The sequence below is a fragment of the Nerophis lumbriciformis genome, linkage group LG03, assembly GCF_033978685.3.
Source record: "Nerophis lumbriciformis linkage group LG03, RoL_Nlum_v2.1, whole genome shotgun sequence".
Lineage (NCBI taxonomy): Eukaryota > Metazoa > Chordata > Actinopteri > Syngnathiformes > Syngnathidae > Nerophis > Nerophis lumbriciformis.
In genome coordinates, this window is record NC_084550.2 from 48484237 (window position 1) to 48499293 (window position 15057).

Sequence of the window (15057 nt, forward strand, 5' to 3'; positions counted from 1 at the left end):
TTCCCTGCTTAGGCTGCTGCCCCCGCGACCCGACCTCGGATAAGCGGAAGAAGATGGATGGATGGAGATGGATGGATGTAAACAAAACAAAAGCACACTGTACATGTGTTGTCGGCCTACTTATAAATAATGCAGATGAGGCGTGTTGGCTGAGTTCTTGAAGTTTACTTTCACAGCGTGCTCGTAACCTCATTCTTAGCTGCCGGCGTGGGGACATGCAACAACACTTTTCGGGGCTACCGCGCATGCTCGTCACTCCCGTTGCATGCTGGGTAGTGTAGTTGTCATATTCCCTAGCTCAGTGTTTTTCAACCTTTTTTGAGCCGAGGCACATTTTGTGCGTAGAAAAAATCCAGAGGCACAGTTGACAGTAAAAAGTCGTTGTCGGAATTGTTGCATATGACTTTAAATCATAACCAAGCATGCATCAATATAGCTCTTGTCTTAAAGTAGGTGTACTGTCACAATTTATTTGGAGTTTGTTGCTGTTTTCCTGTGTGTAGTGGTTCAGTTCTTGTCTTGTGCTCCTATTTTGGTGGCTCTTTCTCTTTTTTGGTATTTTCCTGTAGCAGTTTCATGTCTTCCTTTGAGCGATATTTCCCGCATCTATTTTGTTTTAAGAATATTTCTGTTTTTTTTATCCTTCTTCGAGGGGACATTGTTGATTGTCATGTCATGTTCGGATGTACATTGTGGACGCCATCTTTGCTCCACAGTAAGTCTTTGCTGTCATCCAGCATTCTGTTATTGTTTACTTTGTAACCAGTTCAGTTTTAGTTTCGTTCTGCATAGCCTTCCCTAAGCTTCAATGCCTTTTCTTAGGGGCACTCACCTTTTGTTTATTTTTTATTTAAGCTTTAGATACCTTTTTACCTGCATGCTGCCTCCCGCTGTTTCCGACATCTACAAAGCAATTAGCTACCGGCTGCCACCTACTGATATGGAAGAGTATTACACGGTTACTCTGTCGAGCTCTAGACAGCACCGACACTCAACAACAACCCATAATTTGCAGACTATAATTACTGGTTTGCAAAAAATATTTTTAACCCAAGCAGGTGAAATTAGATTATCTCCCACCGCACACCAGACTGTATCTCACGGCACACTAGTGTGCCGCGGCACAGTGGTTGAAAAACACTGCCCTAGCTCATAACATCACATCTTTCCCCCTATAAAGAAATAATGTTAACTCAATAAAGTGTATTTATTTTTTTTAACTTTAACTTTTCATCTTTTAGCATTGTAACCACATTTGCAAACAACTTTTGTCTTCATAGAATTTTCTTTCAATAAAGAAATAAAGTGCAACAATGTCAAAGCATCATAACAAACAATTATGTCAAATAGCAGCAGAAGTGCACTTTTTGGAGAGCTGTATTATTTTCAGTTTTTTATTTACCACTATATTATTATTTATACACCTATAGTGATCACAGAGACAGGTTGTTTTTGTGTTACTGTATATATTTGTTTGGCTTGATTTTTTTTTTCTTCTTATATAATAAAGGGACTGATTTTATTTAAAACTATATTATTATTTATACACATATAGTGATCACAGAGACAGGTTGTTTTTGTGTTACTGTATATATTTGTTTTTCTGAAAAATCCCACTTAATATACTTTGGGTAACAACAGTCAATATTTATTTATTTTATTTTATTTTTTTAGGGGGGTAACAGTCAATATTTATTCATTTATTAGATTTTTTTCTTCTTCTTATATAATAAAAGTGAGCTTTTGTTTAACCAAATATTGTGTTTTTTTTTCCATATACAACAACCTATCTGGACTCGATAAGAGAATCGATAAGGAATCGGTTCGATAAGAGGATTCGATAATAAGCTCAAACTCGATAATTTCTTATCAAACATCATCCCTAATGCATACATTTGTCCAAATGTGGCCAAGTAGACACATTGTGGGTTTCCTGGACGTCGTCTGCATCGCTAAAAGAACAATCTAAAGAAGAGAATCCCTCTGCCATCTTCCACTGTTTTTTTTTAGCCCTATCTTGCCTCTGATTGGCCTGTCCCTAATGTTTTGCCTTAATCTCAACCAATCGTGACTCATCATAGTAAACCAACCACCCAATCATGGATGTTCTTATACGTGCAAGCATGTCTTGGAAGGAGGAAGGGGTTTAGTTGTCCATGGAGGGAGAGCGGGTGAGAATCAAAGAACACAACAAATAAGCGCTGTTTGGTCATTTCAACGTGAAATAGACTATATCGATATTACGATGTTTTCTTAATTCACATCTTTTTTTTAAATATATCAATAAATCTAACAAACTCGATATATCGCCCAGCCTTAGGGGTTCCTAAAACTTATTTTTCTAACAAACAGCCGGCATCGGAATATATGCGGAGACTTGTTTTTTCTTATTTCTTGTGTATTTCTATAACAACAAAATTGACAATGGAGAGAAAGAACAACGAAAGGAGTTTTCGAAATGCAGAGACTTTTGTGGGGCATTTTTGTACTGAAGCTCGCTGATCAGTGGAACTATCTTGGAGGGTTTTTACTCAGCCTAGTCTTTAAACTATATGCAGCTTAATGTTGTTTATTATTTTTTAAACTTCGATATGTGAAGCTACGAGAAGTGGACAGACTCTTTTAAACGTATTTACGGAGGAGTATGAAGCCGTAATCGAAGCGGTGACCTCAGCTGCTTACTACTCTGACTTTGTTCAATATATGTATAATAAAGGAGGCAGTACACGACTGGAACAAAGGTAAACGACATCAAATAAGAACTAGATGAGATAGTTCCTGAAGGAATTACTTGTTAATGCTCCAATGCTGAAGTTGAACTGAAATCCTGGATTTTTTTTTTTACAATTATTGCAATAGAGCACACAATTCTCAAACAGGCTGAATATTTTGAAGTTGGAACAGTTTGAATCATATGAAAAATGTGGGAGTTGTGGAACTTTGATTTCAATGGGAATTTCCCAAAAATTTGGTAAATTTCCAGAAAAGCGGGATTTTTATTGAAAATGGTAAAAAAAACTTGAATGGTCTGAATAAGTTGAAATGGTTGTTGTTGAAATTTTGTAAATTGGTCGAGAAATGTTGAAGTAGTAACATGTGGAATTGAGAAATGGTGTTACGGAATTTTGGGAAAACCGGGAATTTTTCCAATTTAAAAAACAACTTTGTTTTTTGTCCGGATTAAAAGGAATGTTTTGACGGTGGAACGGTTGAAATGTGTTGAAAAATGTGGAAGGAGTAGTCGGCAAAAAAAAGGGTAGAAATAGGGCTTTGGAGAACTAGGAATTCCGGAAAATCCTGGAATTGTTTTGAACTTGGAAAAAAGGTATTCTAAATTTCCAGGATTGTGGAATGTGTTGAAGGTGGAACGGTTTGAATAGGTTGAAAAATGTGGAAATGGTGGAAGTTTGAAAAATGGCCAATTTATTTTGAATGGGAAAAATGTCCCGGGAAACCTGGAATTCTGGGAAATCTGGGAATTTTTGGAATTTGTCAAGGGAATGCCTGCTATTCCCGAATAGGCTGAAAAGTTTGAAGTTGGAACGCTTTGAATCGGGTGTAAAATGTGGAAGGTAGAGCGCGCCAAATTCTGGGGAAGAAAAAGAAGAAGAAGTTTAATAAATAGATGAATTTTGGTGTAGAAAACCATAAAAATAAAGAATACATAGTGAAGTAAGTTGTATTATATATATCTTATAGTGAAATGAATAAGATTATCAACGACTTGTCCATGGGTGTACCCCGCCTACCGCCCGAATGCAGCTGGGATAGGCTCCAGCGACACCCCGCGACCCCAAAAGGGACAAGCGGTAGAAAATGGATGGATGGATGGATAAGTTCAAATTGTACAGTTTCGTAAACTGGATCATATTAGTACATCCTTTGATTTCTTTACTTAATCCATTCCATAATTTAATTCCACATACTGATATATTTTAAGTGTTTTAAAGGCCTACTGAAACCCACTACTACCGACCACACAGTCTGATAGTTTATACATCAATGATGAAATCTTAACATTGCGTGGCGCAGTGGAAGAGTGGCCGTGCGCGACCCGAGGGTCCCTGGTTCAATCCCCACCTAGTCATGTCCGTTGTGTCCTGAGCAAGACACTTCACCCTTGCTCCTGATGGGTGCTGGTTAGCGCCTTGCATGGCAGCTCCCTCCATCAGTGTGTGAATGTGTGTGTGAATGGGTAAATGTGGAAGTAGTGTCAAAGCGCTTTGAGTACCTTGAAGGTAGAAAAGCGCTATACAAGTACAACCCATTTATCATTTATTTATTTTTTGTGTGAATGCTCCAAAGCATTCACACAACTATTTACTTTATTCCATGTTGTAAAAGTAGTCAGTGACACTCCATTTGTGTAGTTATTAGCCTCAACCTGATTAAGCAGAATGCTAATGCTAACAACTAAACTTGATGTGTTTGTGTTGTCGTCGTTAGATAAAAACTGACATTTATTATTTATATATTCTTATTTACAGCTGAAATGGACCATAAGGAATCGCCTGATCCTCATGAATTCATCATTTACCGAGAGGACGACTTTCTGACTGTTGGACGTTGCGGACAAAAGCCTGACCTTTTGTGAACAATTCGGTATGCTTTAACTTTTAAATTATATAATTTTGTATATTATTGCTTTGTATTTCGTTTACTTATTTTTTAGTAAGATAACTGTGACCTAATACTGTCTGTCTATTTACATGGTATCAGTGTAAAAATATACTAAAGCACTCCTCCATACGTCATCAGTCTGATTTGTATGAACTGTGAAATGTGGTGGAAACATAAACCACACATTTCTACATGAACCGGTAGTTCCAGGAACCTGATGTTCCAGGAACTTCTAAACTTTTTTAATGGAAAAGGGCCTATTGTGTAGAAATATGGGGAAATAACTACACAAGTAATGTTTCAATCATCACCCGTGTTACAAAAGAGGTCAGTGTCAATAATCCAGAAAACACTCAAACCTTTTATTTATTAAATCGAAAATACTAAAATTCCAGGATGTAGTGAATTTGCAAACAGCCAAAATTATGCACGAAGCAAACTATAACCTGCTGCCTGAGGACGTATAACAATTCCTCTCAACAAAAGAGTGGAAATACAACCTTAGAGAAAAATGTAACTTAAAACATTTGTATGCACGTACAACACTTAAAGGCTTACTGAAATGCGATTTTCTTATTTAAACGGGGATAGCCGGTCCATTCTATGTGTCATACTTGATCATTTCACGATATTGCCACATTTTTGCTGAAAGGATTTAGTAGAGAACATCGACGATAAAGTTCGCAACTTTTGGTCGCTGATAAAAAAGCCTTGCTTGTACCGGAAGTAGCAGACGAGTAGCGTGACGTCACAGGTTGTGGAGCTCCTCACATCTGCACATTGTTTACAATCATGGCCACCAGCAGCAAGAGCGATTCGGACTGAGAAAGCGACGATTTCCCCATTAATTTGAGCGAGGATGAAAGATTTGTGGATGAGGAAAGTGAGAGTGAAGAACTAGAGGGCAGTGGGAGCGATTCAGATAGGGAAGATGCTGTGAGAGGCAGGTGGGACCTGATATTCAGCTGGGAATGACTAAAACAGTAAATAAACACAAGACATATATATACTCTATTAGCCACAACACAACCAGGCTTATATTTAATATGCCACAAATTAATCCCGCATAACAAACACCTCCCCCCTCTTGTCCATATAACCCGCCAATACAACTCAAACACCTGCACAACACACTCAATCCCACAGCCCAAAGTACCGTTCACCTCCCCAAAGTTCATACAGCACATATATTTCCCCAAAGTCCCCAAAGTTACGTACGTGACATGCACATAGCACGCACGTACGGGCAAGCGATCAAATGTTTGGAAGCCGCAGCTGCATGCGTACTCACAGTACCGTGTCTGCGTATCCAACTCAAAGTCCTCCTGGTAAGAGTCTCTGTTGTCCCAGTTCTCCACAGGCCAATGGTAAAGCTTGACTGTCATCTTCCGGGAATGTAAACAATGAAACACCGGCTGTGTTTGTGTTGCTGCAGCCGCCCGCACTACACCGCTTCCCACCTACAGCTTTCTTCTTTGCTGTCTCCATTGTTCATTGAACAAATTGCAAAAGATTCACCAACGCAGATGTCCAGAATACTGTGTAATTTTGCGATGAAAACAGACGACTTAATAGCTGGCCACCATGCTGTCCCAAAATGTCTTCTACAATCCGTGACGTCATGCGCAGGCGTCATCATACCGAGACGTTTTCAGCAGGATATTTCGCGCGAAATTTAAAATTGCACTTTAGTAAGCTAACCCGGCCGTATTGGCATGTGTTGCAATGTTAAGATTTCATCATTGATGTATAAACTATCAGACTGCGTGGTCGGTAGTAGTGGGTTTCAGTAGGCCTTTAAGACACTTAAAATATATCAGTATGTGGAATTAAATTATGGAATGGATTAAGTAAAGAAATCAAACGATGTACTAATATGATCCATTTTACGAAACTGTACAATTTGAACTTATCCATCCATCCATCCATTTTCTACCGCTTGTCCCTTTCGGGGTCGCGGGGTGTCGCTGGAGCCTATCCCAGCTGCATTCGGGCGGTAGGCGGGGTACACCCATGGACAAGTCGTTGATCATCTTATTCATTTCACTATAAGATATATATAATACAACTTACTTCACTATGTATTCTTTATTTTATTTTTTTAGAATGTTAACTATGGATTAAATTGTGAACAAATTGAGAACAGGAAGTGAACAAAAGTGTTAGCAATGGCTATGAAATGGAAAAGAGGGGTAGGCCTAATTGAGCTCTGCTTCTTCCTACTCCTTTTCAAACATGTTGTAAAGGGAAAGTGGAAATTGTGATGTATCATGTTGCAATTGTATACATGTTCACAATAAACTTACACCATATTGTTTATAAACTGGTGCACAATAAAGATCGCTGGCCTCCACATTAGGTACACAAGCACAATGCGAGGAACGAACTACAACAATACATTTCTAGTTCCCTGTAGTTTAAATGTCAGCCCGCTGATTTAACATAAATTCTTCCTCTGGATTCAGTTGTGCCAGAGAAACAAATAAACAAAACATAAAAAAATGCATCCCTTCTATACTCAAAATTGGGTTAATTTGTCCAAAGTCGGTGTGTTTTTGTGGTCAATACAATTACATTAATTAACGATTTGATTTTCTTTTGAATTCAATAATGAAAAAAAAACCTGAGATTAGAATTAAGATAAAAATTTGACCATTTTAAAATACAATTTTATAAAAAAATTGGACTTGAGTATTCCTTATTAGAAAATAAACAAAATCAATTTAGAAATATGTAGGAAAAAAAATCAACATTAATTGCTCCCGATTACCCTTTTAAAAGTTTCTTCTTTTTCCCCAGCTAGGGTCTTTTGAATTTTTCCTAGCCCTAACCCAGGGGTCGGGAACCTTTTTGGCTGAGAGAGGCATGAAAGCCAAATATTTTAAAATGTATTTCCGTGAGAGCCATATAATATTTTTTAACACTGAATACAACTAAAAAAGTGCATTTTTAAGTAAGACCAACATTTTTAGAGTATAATAAGTCTCTTATTCTTTTTAATAACATTGTTTTTCTGAAATTAACAAATAATAAATAAAATACTTCTTACCATTAATGTACAGGTGCGGAAGAAAACGGATTGATGGATTAAAATGGATGAGAATGTTTTATATTCTGAATGTTATTTTTAACAATGATTACCAGCGGAATTATTCATTACTTATCGTGTTAAGCAATGTCAGCTAAGATTGATCTGAGAGCCAGATGCAGTCATCAAAAGAGCCACATCTGGCTCTAGAGCCGTAGGTTCCCTACCCCTGCCCTAACCCTTGTTGTGAGTGTTGTCAAGCCCTTTTGGACACTTTTGACTGAGCACCATATAGATACATTTTGATTGATTGTTTGATGGACTGATTAAATTAAATATTTAAAAAATTAATTAAAGATTGCATAATTTCTAATAAAAAATGTAATAGGAGTGTAATGGTGACTAAAGGGTGTTATTTCATGTCTGGACGTCTCATAATGTTAAAAAACTTATTTAGAAGGTCATAAAAATGTTTCATGCTTTAGCTAGGAACATATTATTTTATTTATTTTTAATTGATATGTTCTACTGCTGAAATTAATTTATCGCGGTCAAGCCTGGAACCAAGTAACAGCAATAAATGAGGGTTTATAAATACATTAAAACATTTATTTTAAAAAGTGAATTTAAAAATGAAATACATTTTTACAAAATGTATTTCAAATTTTATCTACCGTTTTTTTTCGGACTATAAGTCGCAGTTTTTTTCATAGTTTGGCCGGGGGTGCGACTTATACCCAGGAGCGACTTATGTGTGAAATTATTAAGACATTACCGTAAAATATCAAATAATATTATTTAGCTCATTCACGTAAGAGACTAGACGTATAAGATTTCATAGGATTTAGCGATTAGGAGTGACAGATTGTTTGGTAAACGTATAGCATGTTCTATATGCAGGCATGTGATTTTTCCGTCTAAAGTCGGAATTCCGTCTTTTTTAATCTCGAGGACAAAAAAAAAATTATCTCCCGTTTTTCTTTTTTTTTTTCCGACCCTAAATCAAGATTCGAGACGTAGTTTATATTACGCCGTAGTTGATTGGTCGATATGTTCCTTGTGACCAATCAGGACATCTGTTATGAATGATGACGTTAATAATGTCATCATTCATAATGGTTATTACCGCCATTTTCCATATGTAAACGATGTTGGTTCTCGAGAGAAAGGACGCTTTACGAGTAAAAGAAATTGATAAACATATCAAAAATAAGTTTCGATGGGACTGGATGGAAAGGGAAATCACTTATACTGTTGGGAAGAAGGAAGTTACGACTTTGTTCAGTGATTTTATTCTTAAAATCGATCGTCCCGGAAAGGTTTTGTGCACGTGGTGTCATGATAATATTGACTATGGATCACGAGGTTTCAAGGCTTTGGAAGTACATGCGAAACGCCAAAAACATATGAAACAACTTGAAGCAAGGTATGTTCTATTAATGATGTTTTCATGTCTTTAAACACTAAAATATTTTCTTCAAATGGTGCTGTCTTTGTTAATTTTAGCATGTTAAATTGGTGAAAAACTAGGAGCTTCGGGGGGCATCGCCCCCCTTGTCCCCCCACCAGGGCATTCGTCCCCCAGACCCCCGGAAATGTTTTCAGTCTTTTTCATTGTGGTCAAATCACATGCCTGTATATGTTATAGTTATTTGAATGACTCTTACCATAATATGTTACGTTAACATACCAGGCACGTTCTCAGTTGGTTATTTATGCCTCATATAACGTACACTTATTCAGCCTGTTGTTCACTATTCTTTATTTATTTTAAATTGCCTTTCAAATGTCTATTCTTGGTGTTGGGTTTTATCAAATAAATTTCCCCCAAAAATGCGACTTATACTCCAGTGCGACTTATATGTGTTTTTTTTTCCTTCTTTATTATGCATTTTCGGCAGGTGCGACTTATACTCGGGTGCGACTTATACTCCGAAAAATACGGTAAATAAAAATCGTATTTAAAAAGTTATTATAACATTTATTTTAAGTTTTTTTTAAAGTGAATTTAAATGTAATCTGGAATAGTTCTATCTGACCCATGACCCCAATGCGGACACGTGTTAAGGACATAGATGAATGGATATGAAAACTTCAATTAGACGTTAGATTAAAAATAATGTGAATAATAATCATATTAATGTGACAGGGTGTCAGTGCCAATTAGTTATTAAGTTCCAGTCAGTGTTTTAGTGGAAGAGTGCGTGTATGATGTCCATTACACATCTCATCATGACTGAGATCATGTCTTGCAGTCATAAAAAGTATGATTCAAAGTGTGGCCGGAAAGACTGTTGGTCATTATGTGCACACGTCCACACCTGCCAGCGTCACCGCCAAACCAAATGTGACTTTTTACGATGTCACAGGAAGTGTGTGTGATGGGTGTAAAGCAACATGTGACTGTTTGACTTTGAGCCCGTCCTTTATGAGCAAACACACTCAACAGTTGGCGCTTATCTAACCTCCGTCCGGTACGCTATCTGACAGGCCAAAGTCGTATTTGTTGCATTGGACTCCATCCAACGCTTGCAATGAGCTTAAGAAGCAAATAATAAACACCTTACTACATAAATACTGCTCAATAAATACACATTGTTACTACTACTACTACTATATGTGCAAGTGTGCCTAATAATGAAGTGGACCGCATTACTGTATATTTTTTAGAGTGTAATCTTTTATTTTATGGACAAAACTATTGGAACATTTGGCTTTAAAATAAGTGTATGTAAAGAGTGTATTCTTCTTTTTGGTGTTTTTGCCATTTTTGGCCGCCCGGCCACGAAAAAATAAAATATTGTCTTCATGGTGAATATTAGGAGTGTGAATCTTTGGGAAATTAATGATTCGATCCGATCCAGATTCCTGGGGTGACGATTCCATTCAACACGATTCTCAATTCAAACCGATTCTCGCAATGTATTATTTGGTATAATAATTGTAATACAACTTTTTTCAAAACAGGTTACATTTGCAAATCCTTTTCAACTTATATTCAATTGAATAGACTGCAATGACAAGAAAACTTTGTAATTTTTTGCAAATATTAGCTCATTTGGAATTTGATGCCTGCTACATGTTTCCAAAAAGCTGGCACAAGTGGCAAAAAAGACTGAGAACGTTGAGGAATGCTCATCAAACACTTATTTGGAACAACCCACAGGTGAACAGGCTAATTGGGAACAGGTGGGTGCCATGATTGGGTATAAAAGCAGCATCCATGAAATGCTCAGTCATTCACAAACAAGGATGGGGCGAGGGTCACCACTTTGTGAACAAATGCGTGAGCAAATTGTCCAACAGTTTAAGGAGAACATTTCTCAACCAGCTATTGCAAGGAATTTAGGGATTTCACCATCTACGGTCCGTAATATTGTCAAAAGGTTCAGAGAATCTGGAGAAATCACTACACGTAAGCAGCAAGGACGAAAACCAATGAAACCTTCGATCCCTCAGGCGGTACTGCATCAAAAAGTGACATCAGTGTGTAAAGGATATCACCACATGGGCTCAGGAACACTTCAGAAAACCACTGTCAGTAACTACAGTTCGTCGCTACATCTGTAAGTGCAAGTTAAAACTCTACTATGCAAAGCGAAAGACATTTATCAACAACACCCAGAAACGCCGCCGGCTTCGCTGGGCCCGAGCTCATCTAAGATGGACTGATGCAAAGTGGAAAAGTGTTCTGTGGTCTGACGAGTCCACATTTCAAATTGTTTTTGGAAACTGTGGACGTCGTGTCCTCCGGACCAAAGAGGAAAAGATCCGTCCGGGTTGTTATAGGCGCAAAGTTGAAAAGCCAGCATCTGTGATGGTATGGGGGTGAATTAGTGCCCAAGGCATGGGTAACTTACACATCTGTGAAGACACCATTAATGCTGAAAGGTACATACAGGTTTTGGAGCAACATATGTTGCCATCCAAGCAACGTTATCATGGACGCCCGTGCTTATTTCAGCAAAACAATGCCAAGCCACATTCTACACGTGTTACAACAGCGTGGCTTCATAGTAAAAGAGTGTGGGTACTAGACTGGCCCAAACCTGTCTCCCATTAAAAATGTATGGCACAATATGAAGCCTAAAATACCACAACAGAGACCCCGGACTGTTGAACAACTTAAGCTGTAAATCAAGCAAGAATGGGAAATAATTCCGCCTGAAAAGCTTCAAAAATTGGTCTGCTCAGTTCCCAACGTTTACTGAGTGTTGTTAAAAGGAAAGGCCATGTAACACAGTGGTAAAAATGCCCGTGCCAACTCTTTTGCAATGTGTTGCTGCCATTAAATTCTAAGTTAATGATTATTTGCAAAAAATAATTAAGTTTCTCAGTTGGAACATTAAATATCTTGTCTTTGCAATTGAATATAAGTTGAAAAGAATTTACAAATCATTGTATTCTGTTTTTATTTACGAATTACACAAAGTGCCAACTTCACTGGTTTTGGGTTTTGTATTTTATATAGTGAGATGAACATTGAATATTGATATTAAAAAGCAGCGAAAACAATCAAATCGTTTGTGCCTTCATGGGATTGCTGCTTTTATTTATCGTCTTCTACCATTTTTTTGGTGTTCTTTTACTCCTTTCTTTTTTTTGTTTGTCCTAAATGATCATAACTTTTCCTAGAAGATACAAGTATCTTCCTCCTCCAGCTGCGAGATGCTCAATGCCTCCCTCTCCCATATGAGGCAGAGCGATTGCAAAGTGGAGATAAAAATAAAAAAAATTCTCGCCGCCTGATCCAGCTGATAACCGGCTGTTACCGTGGCAACAGGAAGGAAGTAGAATTGTTGCGGACCTCAGCAGTTGAAGAGTAACCACAAAGACGCGCTTTACAAGCGTGTGCGCTTCCTATTAATACGGTGTTTAGACAAGTCTTATCTGAGGCCTCTTTGCATCGTCAACTCTCAATCAGTGAAGTGACCTCGGCTGCGCCACAGAGTCCACATGGAGACAAGGACAGTAGGACATGTCCTCATTTCACCCCTGCTCATTTTCGACTGGGCGTACCGAGCATGGTACAAAACACGCATCGGCAAAACTCTCATCAAAGATCCTCTATATCAGTGATTCTCAAACTGTGGTACGTGCACCACTACATCTAGTGCAGGGGTCGGCAACCCAAAACTTTTAAAGAGCCATATTGGACCAAGGCAACACATGATATAAGTGTCTATATTAGCTATAATAGCCTACTATCAAAATGACTATGTGTCGCAGGCTGAAGCAAATCTTCGTTGACAGAAATGTTGAAATGTAACATTTATTCTACACATTAGAAACCATTAGTAAATCACAGGCTACTCAGAAGGTGAGATAAATCCTGATAATTACTGGCTTTTAATGGCCAAAGGTATAGATGTGTGTGTCCAAGTTAAAGAAAGTGTTCAGCTGTCTTCTTTTAATAGATCTATTACAATCTTTGGCAAGCTGGGTAATGTTTGCTGTGGTCTGGAACAACATGGCACACAAACAACGATATAAATTGCAGCCAATATTACATACAGATAATGTGTCATGAGACATGCAAAACTGAATTATATACAAAGAGGATACAAGTAAATTATAGTACATATACATTAACTGTACAAACACATATACACATTCTGTACATATACATTCACTGTACAAACACATACACATTCTGTACATATACAAGTACATATGCATACTTACACTCATGCACATAATCACGTTTCATCAAACATATATTAACGTTGTTGCCCTAGGGTAAACTGGGTATAACACATGGCACACTGACAAAGCTTAACCTATTGTTACTATAACAATCTACTAGGTTAATGTAGGTTTCTTCTCTTTCTCCCCCTCCATTTTTCTGCATTCTTTTGTATCTCAAGTTATCATTACATGTATGTATTGTTGCATTTGAACAACTGCATTGTTGATAATAAAGGTAAAGTATTGGTAGTGTTCTTTATCAATAGCACTATTTCTATTGGTATTTGTATTGATCCCTTTGTAGTGTAATAATGCTCATTGTCATTTCTGTATTATTTTTTATTTTTCGCTAACTGCTTATTTGCTATTACTTTTACCACCATATTTGTACATGTCGTATTTGCTGATGTTGCTCTGTTGTTGTTGTTGTTTGCTGTTGTTGTTTTTGTCTCTCTGTCTAATCCCCCACTTGTCCCCACAATTTCCCCCTCTGTCTTCTTTTTTTCTCTTTCTATCCCCTCCTGCTCCGGCCCGGCTGCACTAAATGATAATATAAATACATTTAATAAAGTCAAATACAAATAAGGCAACAAGAGAAGTATCCTACACTTCTCTTTTGTAAAGTAAATCTGAACAGCCGACATGGGCATCTACATCAACTATATGATTTGCCTGAGGAGCTGACAGGACACAAAATAAATAAATAAATAAATAAAATAAAATAAAAAAAATAAATAGTAAATGAGCTCAAATATACCTACAAATGGGGCATAATGATGCAATATGTACATACAGCTATCCTAAATAGCATGTTAGCATTGATTAGCTTGCAGTCATGCTCTGACCAAATATGCCTGATTACCAAGTCAATGACATTAACAAAGCGCACCTTCGTGCATTCATGCACAGTATAAAACGTTTGGTGGACAAAATGAGACAAAGAAGGAGTGGAAGATTTTACATGTAAACAAACTGTTGCGTTTGTATTTCCCCCCCATCTTTTTCCATTTTCAAGCCTTTTTTAAAAATGCTCCAGTGAGCCACGAGGGCGGCACTAAAGAGCCGCATGCGGCTCGGGAGCCGAGGGTTGCTGACCCCTGATCTGGTGGTACCCCAAAGAATCCCTTAATGTTGTTTTACTTTGCTATACTCAAACACAGTCTTACAGTTCAAAGTGTGTGTAATGTTACAGTGGTCAAAAATATTCAATATACTTGTTAAATAAAACCTCTGCCTTGTTTTTAATGAATACCCAACCCCACTACGCTACTGTATTTTAATGTTGGTCATTATGGTGGCACTTGGAGAGTTAAGTGTTTTCTGAGGTGGTACTTGGTGAAAAAAGGTTGAAAACCACGGCTTTATATAACAGGAACGCTTTGCTGTTTTTTGTTTTTTTTTGGAACGTACTACAAAAACGCTAGTCAAAGATTATCTATATGACAGGAGCCCTCTGCTGTTTTTTGAAACATACTGTAAAAAGCTTAGTGAAATATCCTACGTGATACTGCAAAACACTGGTCAAAGATCATCTATATAACTGGAGCCATCTGCTACTTTTTGTAGCACTACAAAAATACCAATCAAAGATTGTCTATACAACAGGAGCACTCTGTTGTTTTTTTAGGAATACACCGCAAAAAGCTAAGTCAAAAATCATGTATACAAAAGGAGCTCTCTGCTATTTTTGGAACACGCGTACTGCAAAAACGCTAATCAAA